At 37.9% G+C, this 12,601-nt stretch overlaps 1 protein-coding gene across 4 annotated transcripts in view; it reads right to left on the bottom strand.

Annotated features, from left to right (window-relative positions):
• The window catches only part of ZNF609 (zinc finger protein 609), a 209,190-nt gene that overhangs the window by 12,983 nt on the left and 183,606 nt on the right, over positions 1–12,601 (bottom strand). The gene's annotated exons all lie outside the window — the stretch shown is intronic.

Here is a 12,601-nt window from a genome sequence, read left to right as displayed (position 1 = left end):
ATTATGAGGGATCCCTGGGTGGCACAGCGGTTTGGCGCCTGCCTTTGGCCCAGGGCGCAATTCTGGAGACCCGGGATCGAATCCCACGTCAGGCTCCCGGTGCATGGAGCCTGCTTCTCCCTCTGCCTGTGTCTCTGCCTCTCTCTCTCTCTCTCTCTCTGTGTGACTATCATAAATAAATAAAAATTAAAAAAAAATAAAACATCATTATGAGATATATTTCCTTCCTAAGTAAAGTATCTGTTCAAATCTTTTGCTCAGTTTTCTACTAAATTATATAGTTTATTTGCAATTCTTAATATACCAGAGTAAGCCTTTTGTCTATTATACATATCACGTGTATCCCCCGATCTGTCATTTGCTAATGGTGGTTAATGCTACGTAGACATTATTTACCCTTTATAAGAAGATTTATTTATTTAAGTAATCTCTACACCCAATGAGGGGCTTGAACTCATGACCCTGAGATCAAGAGCTGTATGCCCTATTGGGATGCCTGGGTGGCTCAGTGGTTGAGCATCTGCTTTCGGCTCAGGGCGTGATTCCAGGGTCCAGGTTATTGGGCTTCCTGTGAAAGCCTGTTGCTCCCTCTGCCTATGTCTCTACCTTTCTCTCTGTGTCTCTCATGAATAAATAAAAATCTTAAAAAAAAAAAAGGGGGGGTTGCATGCCCTACTAAGCCAGGAGGTGCCCTGAAATTATTTACTTTTATGTTGTTATATTTATCAATCTTTTATGGCTTCAGAGTTTTCTGTCCTATTTCAAAAGGCTTTCCTTATTCCATCACTTCATTAATTGTTTTTTTCTTATGGTTTCTTTTAGTACTTTTACAGTTTGATTTTTTCATCTTTATTTTTTTTTAAGATTTTATTTTTTTAAAAGATTTAAAAAAAATGTATTCATGAAAAAAAAATTTATTCATGAGACTCAGAGAGAATGGCAGAGACATAGGCAGAGGGAGAAGCATGCTCTCTGTGGGGAGCCTCATGTGGGACTCGATTCTGGGATCACACCCTGAGCTGAAGACAGATGCTCAACTGCTGAGCCATCCAGGCACTCGATTTTATCTTTAAATCTTTAATCCATCTAGAAGTCAATCTGGCATAAAACTTTTTTTTTTTTTTAAAGTAATCTCCACATCCAACATGGGGCTCAAACTCATGACCCAGAGATCAAGAGTCCCAGATGCTCTTATCGACTGAGCCAACAAGGTGCTCCTAAAACTTAACTTTTTGTTTTTGTGGCTTATCCTCTAAAGTATTTTTGGTTAGTTTCACATTTTAGTGAAGTCAAATATATTGAGCTTCTCCTTTATGGCTTATGGTTTTTACATCTTATTACAGTCATAAATATTGTTCCCTGAGATATATTATTTTTTTAAGATTTTATTTATTTATTCATGAGAGACAGTGAGAGAGAGAGAGAGAGGGAGGGAGAGATAGAGGCAGAGGGAGAACTAGGCTCCCTGTGAGGAGCTCAATGCTGGACTCGATTCCAGGATCCCGGAATCACACCCTGAGCCAAAGGCAGACCCTTAACCACTGAGTTACCAAGGCGTCCCCCATGAGATATTTTAAAGTTATTATTAACAAGCTATGGATCATTTTTAATGGTAGAAAAATGAAAAGGAGAATACTATGTTATGTGAAATTATGTTATGTGACATGAATATAGTTTTATTGGAATCATAGCCACACTCAGTCATTTATGCATTGTCTATGCCTGATTTCATGCTGTAAGGGAGAGCTGAGTATCAACAGAGAGGCTGTGTGGCCTGCAAAGCTTAAAATATTTATTACCTGGCCCTTTATGGAACAAGTTTGCTAGCCTGTTTTCGATCTTTTTCTTTTCAAATATAGGCATTTAAAGGTATGAATTTCCCTCATAACCTACTTTAGCTGCATTCCACATGCTTTGATATGTTTTCATAATCATTCAGGTCAAAACATTTTCTCGTTTCCCTGGTGATTTCCTTTTTGACCCTGGTTATTTAGAAAAGTGTTGTCAAATCTTTATCTGGGGATTTTCCCAATATCTTTTTGTTATTCTTTTTTTTTTTTTTTAAAGATTTTATTTATTCATAGACACAGAGAGAGAGAGGCAGAGACACAGGCAGAGGGAGAAGCAGGCTCCATGCAGGGAGCCCGACGTGGAACTTGATCCCGGGTCTCCAGGATCACACCCCAGGCTGCAGGCAGCGCCAAACCGCTGCGCCACCGGGGCTGCCCTTGTTATTCATTTCTAATATAATTTGACTGTGGCAGAGAACATACTTTATATGATTTCAAATAGTCTGAAATATGATCTATCTTGAAGAATAGTCCATGTGTACCTGAAAAGAATATTTTAAAATGTATACTCTGCAGTTTTAGGGTGTTTTATAAATGACTGATAGTTATTCAAATCTACTATACTGCCACTAATTTTCTGCCACCTTATCAATTACTTGCCCCTTGTTCTTGCTTGCTGGATTTCCTATTTCTCTAGAATTTGGATCTTCTATATTAATCCTCTTTTCTATCTTTCACTCCTATTTTCCATTCCTTTGTCTATATTCTAAGGCATTTCCTTCATCTTCTAAGTTATATTCTGGAATTTCCATTTTTACTACTGTAGTTTTAATTTAAAAAAGGCATCCTGGGGCGCCTGGGTGGCTCAGTCAGTGAAGCATCTGCCTTCAGCTCAGGCTATGATCCTGGGATCAGGACCCACATCAGGCTCCCTGCTTAGCGACAGCCTAGCTGCTTCGACCTCTCCCTCTGCCCCTTCCCCGTTTGTACTCTCTAATAAATAGATAAGATATTAAAAAAAAAAAAAGAGGGGATCCTGTTCTTGTTCCATGGATGCAATATCTTACCTCTCCAAATATATTTAGTTATAGTTGACCCTTGAACAACACAGGCTTGAAGTGTGTGGGTCATCTTATATATGGACTTACTTTTAAAAATATTGATTCATTTATTTGAGAGAGAGCATATGCATGCATATATGAGGTGGGAAGGAGCAGAGAGCATCTCAGAGAGATACCCTGCTGAGTGTGTAGCCCTAATCACAGGGCTTGATCTCATGACCCTGAGATTCTGACCTGAGCCAAAACCAAGGGTTGGACAAAACCAAAAGTCCGATGATTAACCCACTGAGCCAACCAGGTGCCTGTGGGTTGTTGTTGTTTTTTTTTTAAATAAATACAGTACCGTACTGTAAATGTATTTTATCATTTTTTTATTTTTAAAAATAAATTCCAAGGGGCCTGGGTGGCTCAGTCAAATGTCTGACTCTTGATTTCAGCTCATGTCATGATCTCGGGTCATGGGAGGGAGCCCTGTTGGGTCTCTGTGCTTGGCACAGAGTCTGCTTGTCTCTCTCCCTCTCCCTGCTTGCTTTCACATGTACGTGTGTTGTTTCTCAAATAAATAAGTAAATAAAATTTAAAAATAAATAAATTTCAGTATAACTAATATACTGTGTTATATTAGTTTTGGATGTACAATATTGTGAATCAACAATTCTATCCATTACTCAGTGTTCATTATGATAAGTGTACTCCTTATTTCTTGGCTCTCCTTCCTCCCAATCTCAGATAAGAAAACAAAGAAACAACACCAAAAAAAAAAAAAAAAAAAAAACAAGCTTTCATTTTTTCAGGTCTCTTAAATCAGTACTTGTACATTTGCTTTCTAGTTTCCAAAGTTCTATTGATTATACTTGTTTGCAGTAATCTTGTCTGTTTTTTCTTAAAGATAGATAGATAGATTTGTTTATTTGTTTGTTTGTTTATTTATTTATTTGAGAGGGAGAGAGAGAGAGAGCATGTGAGTGAGCACACACAGCAGGGGGACGGGCAGAGGGAGAGGGAGAATCTCTAGCAGGAACCCTCTGTGGGGCTTGATCACAAGACCCTGAGATCATGATCTGAGCCAAAGTGGGAGGCTTAACTGACTGAGCAACCCAGGTGCGTCTTGTCTGTTTTTAAAGAAACCTGTGAGTTTATACCTTAAAAACAAATCCCTTTACCGACATTTGAATGAGTTATAAAGGGAGAAACTGGTAGGTAAATATGTACTTTCAATCTATCATGTTTTACTAAAATAATGCATTTACTTTCATGTATTTAGTATATTTCAAATGTACAACCTACCCAAACAGGTTTCTAATTAGAATCTAATTCAGGAAAATCATCACTTATTGTATTTTCATTTACTGTGTCTCTGCCATTTTTTCAATCTCTTCTATATCCTAGGGCTCATGTCTGATATGTCTGAGAGCCTCTTGAGCCATTAACCCTCTATTTAAGGTATTTTTTCTCTTTGTGTTTGATTCTTCCAATTCATAATTTGTTCCTAGAATTTATCTAAGGTACTGAATTAAAAAAAAATTTCAATGACTATAATACATATTTCAAAGACTATTATTTCCAAATTTTAAACTGGTTAATTTTTCATAACTACATGACATTATTTAATTTCTGGCTCTTTGTTTAATAGACACTATTATTCTGTTTCTCTTTAAGAATTCTTTTTTTTTTTCTTTAAGAATTCTAATTGGACTTATTATAGTAATTTTTTTTTAAGATTTTATTTATTTGACAGAGAGAGAGCGCAAGCGCATAAGCAGGTGGAGCAGCAGGAAGGGACAGGGAGAAACAGGCTCCCTGCTGAGTAGGTTGCCTGAGGTGGGGCTCCATCCCAGGGATCATGACCTGAGCAGAAGGCAGACATTTAACCAACTGAGCCACCCAGGTACCTCGGACTTATTAGTCTCTATTTGACTGTACCATACTCTATTTTCATTAGGTGTTCATTTAACTCCCGGTGGTTAAATTTTTTAAATTACTTTTTGCATTTTGAGATAATCATAGATTCACATACAGTTGTAAGAAATAACAGAGACCCCATTGAACCCTCACTCAGTTTCCCCTAATGGCAATGACACAATGAAGATACAAAATATGTCCATCAACACAAGGATACCTCCTTTTGCCCTTCTACAGCTTCATTCACTTCCCTCTCACACTCATTCCTTCTTAATTCCTGACAACCACTAATCTGTTACCTGTTTCTGTAATTGTGTCATTTCAATAATGTTATATAAATGGAATCAAACAGCACATAATGTTTTGGAACTGTTCCCCCCTCCCCTTTCCCAGCATATAATTATCTGGAGATTCATCCAAGTTGTTGCATGTATCAATTGTTCAGTCTTTTTTGCTGGTGACTGGTATTCCATAGTTTGGAGGTACCAGTTTGTTTTACCATCCACCTACTGAATGTGAAGGACATCTGGGTTGTTTCTAGTTTTTGGCTATTATGAATATAGCTACTACAAACATTTCTGTACAGGCTTTTAGTGAAACTGACTTTTCATCTCTCTGAGATAAATACCCAGGAGTATAATCACTGGACCATTTATAGTTGCATATTTAGTTTTTAAAGAAACTGCCAAACTATTTTCCAGAGTAGCTATATATTCTTTTACATTCCCACCAGCAAAGCATTAGAGATTCAGTTTCATGGCATCTTTGCCAGTATTTGGCATTAACTTTTAATTTTAGTCATTCTAATACTTGTGTAGTAACGTCTCATATTATAGTTTTAATTTGCATTTCTGTAGTGGCTAATGATGTTGAACATCTTTTTATGTGCTTATTTGCCATCTGCATATCCTCTTTGGTGAAATATCTGTTCATGTTTTTAGCCCATTTTCTGATCAGATTGTTTTCTATTGTTGAGTTTTAAGAGTTCTTTATGTATTCTAGATACTAGTCCTTCGTTGGACATTTTTTTCTATTCTTTAGCTTGACTTTTTTTTTTAAGATTGTTTGTTTGTTTGTTTGTTTATGATAGACATAGAGAGAGAGAGGCAGAGACACAGGAGGAGGGAGAAGCAGGCTCCATGCCGGGAGCCCGACGTGGGACTCGATCCCAGGACTCCAGGATCGCGCCCTGGGCCAAAGGCAGGCACTAAACCGCTGAGCTACCCAGGGATCCCCTGACTTTTCATATCTTTTTTTTTTTTAATTTTTAAATTTTTATTTATTTATGATAGTCACAGAGAGAGAGAGAGAGAGAGAGAGAGGCAGAGACATAGGCAGAGGGAGAGGGAGAAGCAGGCTCCATGCACCGGGAGCCCGATGTGGGACTTGATCCCGGGTCTCCAGGATCGCGCCCTGGGCTAAAGGCAGGCGCTAAACCGCTGCGCCACCCAGGGATCCCAGACTTTTCATATCTTAACAAGGTCTTTCACAGATCAAAGATTTTTAATTTTGACGAAATACAATTATCCATTTCCCTTTTTATGAACCACACTCTTGATGCCAATTCTAAGAACTCTTTGCCTAACCCTACTCTTTGCCTACTGAAGATTTCTTTTAGGTTTATGTTTTCTGTTTAAGTCCTTGATCCATTTTGAGTTAGTTTTTGTATGAGAGTCTTCTTCCTTTGTTTTGGCCCATGATGTCCAATTGTTCCAGCACCAGTTGTTGGAAAGGCTATCTTTCATCCCAAGAACTACTTTTGCACCTTTACCAAGATCAGCTGGGTGTAGTTGTGTGTCTATTCTGGGTTCTCTGTTTTGTTCCACTGGTCTGTGTCTGTCTGCCAATATCACAGCCTAGATTTCTGTGGTTATAAGTCTTGAAATCAGGTAGTCTGATTCTTCCCGTTTGTTCTTTTTTTTAAAAAACTGTTTTAGCTGTTTTTGTTTCTTTGGCCTTGCCATATACATTTTAGAATAATCTTGTCTACATCTACAAAATATCTTGCTAGAATTTTGATAGTAATTAACATTAAATATGTGTATCAATTTGGGAAAATTTGACATCCTTATTCTATGCTCCTCCTTTATGTAGATCTTCTTCAATTTCTTTCATCAGTACTATATAGTTTCAACACACAAATCATGTAGGTATTCTTACATCGAAGTATTTCACTTAAAAAAGATTTTATTTAGAGATAGAGAGTATACAAACGGGAAGGAGCAGAGGGAGAGGGACATGCATACTCAACACTGAGTGCAGAGCCTGACGTGGGGCTTGATCCCATGACCCTGAGATCATGACCTGAGCCAAAACTGAGTCGGATACTTAACCAACTAAGTCACCCAGGCGCCCCAAGGATTTCACTTTTTTTGAGCTATTGTGAATGGTACTGTATTTTTAATTTCAGTGTCCATGTGTTCATAGCTAGCATAGACACAAAATAGATTTTTATGTTTATTCTATATTTTACAACCTAGTGAACTCACTCATTCTTCTAAGAGTTTTAAGAGTTTTTTATATACTCACTGAGATTTTCTACTTAGACAATCATGGAATTACAAATAAGTACACTTATATTCTTTCCTTCCTAATCTGCATGCCTTTTTCCTTTTTCTTACCTTATTGCACTAGTTAGAACTTCTAGCACTATATAGAATAAGGGTAGTGAGAGCAGACATCCTTGCTTTTTTCCCATTCTTACTGGGGTAAACAATTACTCTTTCATTATTAAGTATAATGTTTGGCTCCATGTTGGGGACATACAAGGCAAAAAGAAAACCCAGAGAATTTACTATCATGTTGTTCCAAAGGATTTGAGGTCCCTGGATGGTCTGCATTCTTTTACCCACCTTCACCATCCTGTTATATTTCTTTCATATATGATATACAGGGTTTCTGGTTGTATTTAGTGGGAGAAATAGGGAAAAGTATGTCTACTCCATCTTCTCCAAAATGGAAGTTCTAGTTAATTTTTATTATCATTCTTAGCATTAGATTTCTATTATATAAAATTATACTTTGCAGGCTTTTTAAGTGGGATTTTTTTAAACTAATTACCCCCTTCTCTGTTTATAGGTTTTGCAATTTCTTTCATCTAGTCCCCTAAAAACACAGCCTGAATAGGTCTTTTAATGGCCTCTGCCATTAGAAGAAATTTAGGATATCATAGTTCTAATCATTGTATGAGAAGGCAGATTGGCATACTTCTTCACAACTCCTTAGGCTTCCCTCCTCCCCACTCAATTAACTTTTGGAAATCTTTCATGAGGCTGGTTGGGGGATGGCATCTCCCCTGGCTTCTAAGTTCTATCTCTTTATGGGGCATTTCAGTATCTAGTTACCACTCAAAAAACTCATCTTTCAGGCACTGTTCTCTATTCTCTAGAGGCTAGTAGGCCTACAGTTTCACCTTTACCCAGTTACTTGAATCTCTTCTATTTTTGGTCCATGAAGGTGGTTATTTTGTTTTTGGGCCCAAATATGTTGATTTTCATTTTATATATTTTATTTCTTGCTATGTGTCTGAAACACAGGGGATGTGTCAAAGGTTTGAACATAGTAAATCATCTTGATTGGAAGTCCCAAAGCACATTTTCTAATATATCTACAGAAAAGTCTGGGAACTCTAGAATTAGCCTTTTCTTTGTCTTTGGTCATATACTAATAAAATATAATTTCTACCCAGCACTCCCAGGGCATATTTGTAGTAATTCACCTATATTCATTTTCTTCTTTGATGTGGAATGCTATCTAAAGATCAATGGACTTGGAATTAGAAAACCTTAGTCCAAATCCTCACTCTGTTACAGTGTAACCTTGGTCAAGTCACTTAACCTCTATGACTCTCAGATTTTTAATCAATACTCCAGGATTAAAACAGAAATAAGTAAGATTATTAACTAGCCCACAGTAGGCTTTAAATAAGTCCAAAGAGAGTGCTTTAGACAAAACCATAGAGCATCAGTACTTGAACCCTGAATTGTGAGCATGACTTTAAATAAGACCTTGTTTAGTCCCTGTTTTCTTTCAAAAAGCAATTTTAGGATGCTGGATCATAAAAACAGATCAGACAAGGGAGCTGGAAGAAGGAAAAAAAATAAAAATAAAAGGATTACCCTACCAGAAAGTCTCACTGATGAAATTAGGGCAAAAAAGAACTTTGGGTTAACCAAATGGATTCTAATTCAAACATTTATTGCACATCTATTATGTACCAGGTGTTTTCATACTCATGATCTTATCAAATATTCACAGCCTTGTTCACTTTTTTTAACAAGGCAGGCCATACAGAGAAAGCACAATCTTTCCAATAATCCTGATCATACAGTGATTGTTACAGCTACTCTGCAAACAAGGAAATGAGCGCTAAGAAAGGTTAAGTAATTTATCAAAGATCTCATTATTTATTAGTGGTCAAGGTATTACACAATTATCTGTAATGGATTATGACACTATACATAGTTTCCTTAAAATGTCCCTTTATTTTCATCTTAGATAAAAGACACATAAGGATTGCAGGGGGCCATGAGAGGAAAAGAATAGAATTCCTACCCCTTTCCAAGGCCCTGGAATCTTTTTTTTTTTTTTTAATATTTTATTTATTTATTCATGAGAGACACACAGAGAGAGAGAGAGAGAGAGAGAGAGAGAGGCAGAGACACAGGCAGAGGGAGAAGCAGGCTCCATGCAGGGAGCCAGATGTGGGACTCGATCCCCTCCCCGGTCTCCAGGATCACACCCTGGGCTGAAGGCCGTGCTAAACCGCTGAGCCACCCAGGCTGCCAAGGCCCTGGAATCTTAGGGGAAATGGCAAACCTCCTAAGAAAGCAATTAGGCTAAATTCTTTATGGCCATTAGCAAAGTGAATTCAAATAGATGTCTCCTCCCAGTGGTGGGCTCCTCTGATTACTGCATTACCAATTTTAATAGGAAAAGAGTCCATTTATTTCTAAACAATGTAAGACTTAGAGATAGGCACCTCATTAATAAGAGCAGATGAGCACAGCTGCATATAGAAAGCAGCCGTACAATATGAAGATAAATGTTACTCCTACACTTGAAACAGCCGGGCAGGAACACATGTTTATAAATCTGTCTTCCTCCTCTGGTATAATCTGCAAACCTTAGCAATAATGAATGAGCTGAAAAGAAGACAGGTCAGATAAAGTGCTGGAAATGAGAGGGGAAGAAGAAAAATTCTAATATGGAAAAACAAAATGGAGGCTTGTTTAAATGTCAAAGCAAACACATTTTTCTGAAGTGTAACTCTTTTCCTACAAGGTTCTGAGTTGAGACAGCTGGAAGAATAAGAGGACAGGAAGGAAAAAGAAAATAACACTTAATGGAGTTAGTTTCTCTATTAGGGTAGCATGTAGACTGCAGAGAAAGAGAAAAATTGGTTTCTATTTTATAAAGTTTTTTTTTTTTTTTAACAAGATCTGCCACTTTATTGAGATGTTTTTGTTTTGTTTTATTTTAAGTAATCTCAATGTCCAACATGGGGGCTGAATTCACGACCCCAAGATCAAGAGTCGCATGCTCTACCAACTGAGCCAGCCAGGCACCCCCAAAAGCTTCCTATTTTAAATCAGTGTTCACAAAATAAGGAAAGGCTTGGCATATTTCAAGATAATAATGCTAAAAATAGTAGTAATAAACAGTGCTTTGTTTGTTTCTCTAGGTGGTTATCTTCCAAGGGTCTTATAGACATAATCTCATTAAGCAATATTGAATTTTAGGATGCTGAATATTCTCCCTTCTTACAGGTGATGGATACCAGAGCAAAGTGAAGGGGAAATGACTTAGGTATGAGGCAGCAGTCAGGCTCTGCCTGGTCTCAGGAGGAATGCAATGTTGAGAAAAAACCCAATCCCAAAGCAGCACTGCTCTGTTCTAGAGGACAATTCAGTCTCAAAACAGTTGCACAGCCTAGACTGATCCAAGCACAATAGTGGAAAGAGTAAATGTTACCACTGGGGCTTTCATTTTACCACTTCTGCTAGCACCTTCTTTCTCTCAGGGATCTAGTACCTTCATGCTCAGGTGACTACTCTCTTCGTTTTTTGTTTTTTTGTTTTAAATTTTTAAACACATTTTGGAAAGATTTATTAGAGCAAGCACACACACACACATGCAGGGGAAGGGGTATAGGGCGAAAGGCAGAGGGAGAGAATCTACTCCCTGCTGAGTGTAGAGCCCAACATAGCCGATCTCAGGACTCCGAGAGCATGACCTGGGCCACAGTTAGATGCTCAACCAACAGCCACACAGGTGGCTCCTGGGATTACTTTTCAAAAAGCACATACTCTTTGACCCAACAAATCCTCTTGTAGGTATTTACCCATAAAAATTCTCAGGGTACAATATGCATGAGGTATTTTCTGCAGCAATGTTTAACAGCAAAAAATGGAAATCAAACTAAATGTCCTTCAATGAGGGACCAATTAAATCCATTTTTGTACATCCACACAAAGAAATACTATGCAGCTGTTAAAAAGAACAAAGCAACTATAAACTGCTATGGAACAAATCTGAAGTGAAAAAGAAGCAAGATATAAAACAGTAACCATAGTTATGTTACCATCTGTATATAAAAAAAAGTATATAAATATGTAAAAGTGCATAGGTCTCTGGAAGGATAAATAAACTAGCAATAGCAGTCTTATCCAGGGAGGAAAACTGAGTGGCTGGGTTTCAGACAAGGGAAACTTGTTTTTCATTTTACCTTTGAATTTTGCACCATGTGCATGTTTTACATATTAAAAAATAAATATAAAAAGTTATTAATTTTGGTAGGGAGAATTTCAAAGATGTTCTAAAAAGTCTCCTTCTAGGGGCACCTGGGTGGCTCAATCAGTTAAGTGTGCAACTTTTGATTTCGGCTCAGGTTATGATCTCAGGGTTGTGAGATGGAGCCCCACGTCATGGAGCCTGCTTCATATTTCTTTTTCTCCTTCTTCATCTGTCCCTCTGTACCAACCCTTTCTCTAAAAAGCAAAAACAGAGCAACAAAAAACTTTTTGGGCAAAAGCGCAGGCAATACTGGACTTGAAAAGGGCACATAAGTGGCAGGACAGACACTATCTCTGAAAAAACCTGTCCTGTTTCTTTTATATGGGCACCTTCTCTTTACTCAGTTTAGAGGACCAGGGTGATTGTGGCAGAATATGTCCACAAATTCTTTGATATTTCTCCCTTCAAAAAGGTGAGGCCTAATTCTCCTCACCTTGAGTGTGGGTTGTACTCAGAAGCCACTTGCTTCTAATAAACAGAATGTGGTGGAAGCAGTGTGCATGACTTAGAGTAGGTGATAGAAGGGACTGTGGCCCCCTCTTTGCTTCTTGGGTTACTTCTCTTGGGGAAGCCATCTGCTGTGATGTGAGGACTCTCAAGCAGGCCACCCTATGGAGAGGTCCATGAGACTAGAAACTGAGGCCTCCTGCCAATAGCCATGTGAGTAAGCCACCTTGGAAGAGATTCCTCCAGGGTTTCATAAGCTTTCAGATGATGGCAGCCCCATGGTAGCATCTTGACTGCAACCTCGGGAAAGACCCTGAGACAAAACCAGCCACCTAAGCTACTCTTGATCCATAGAAACTACAGGAGATAATATTGATTTATGCTTTGGAGGTAATTTGTTACAATAGATAACCCAGGGCATTGTCTTACTCTGAGTAGACAAAGAATTCATTTAACTTATTTATTACTTCCTAGAGCAAATATTTACTGACCCTCTATTATTTGCCAGACATTATGCTAAGTATTCAAGGTAAAAACAAAAACAAAAACAAAACAAAAAACAATTACAAAGATACCAGGGTCCATTCCTGGGTTGGAACCAAGTAC

The sequence above is a fragment of the Canis lupus genome, chromosome 30, assembly GCF_011100685.1.
Source record: "Canis lupus familiaris isolate Mischka breed German Shepherd chromosome 30, alternate assembly UU_Cfam_GSD_1.0, whole genome shotgun sequence".
Lineage (NCBI taxonomy): Eukaryota > Metazoa > Chordata > Mammalia > Carnivora > Canidae > Canis > Canis lupus.
This window is presented reverse-complemented; position numbering and strand designations above follow the sequence as displayed.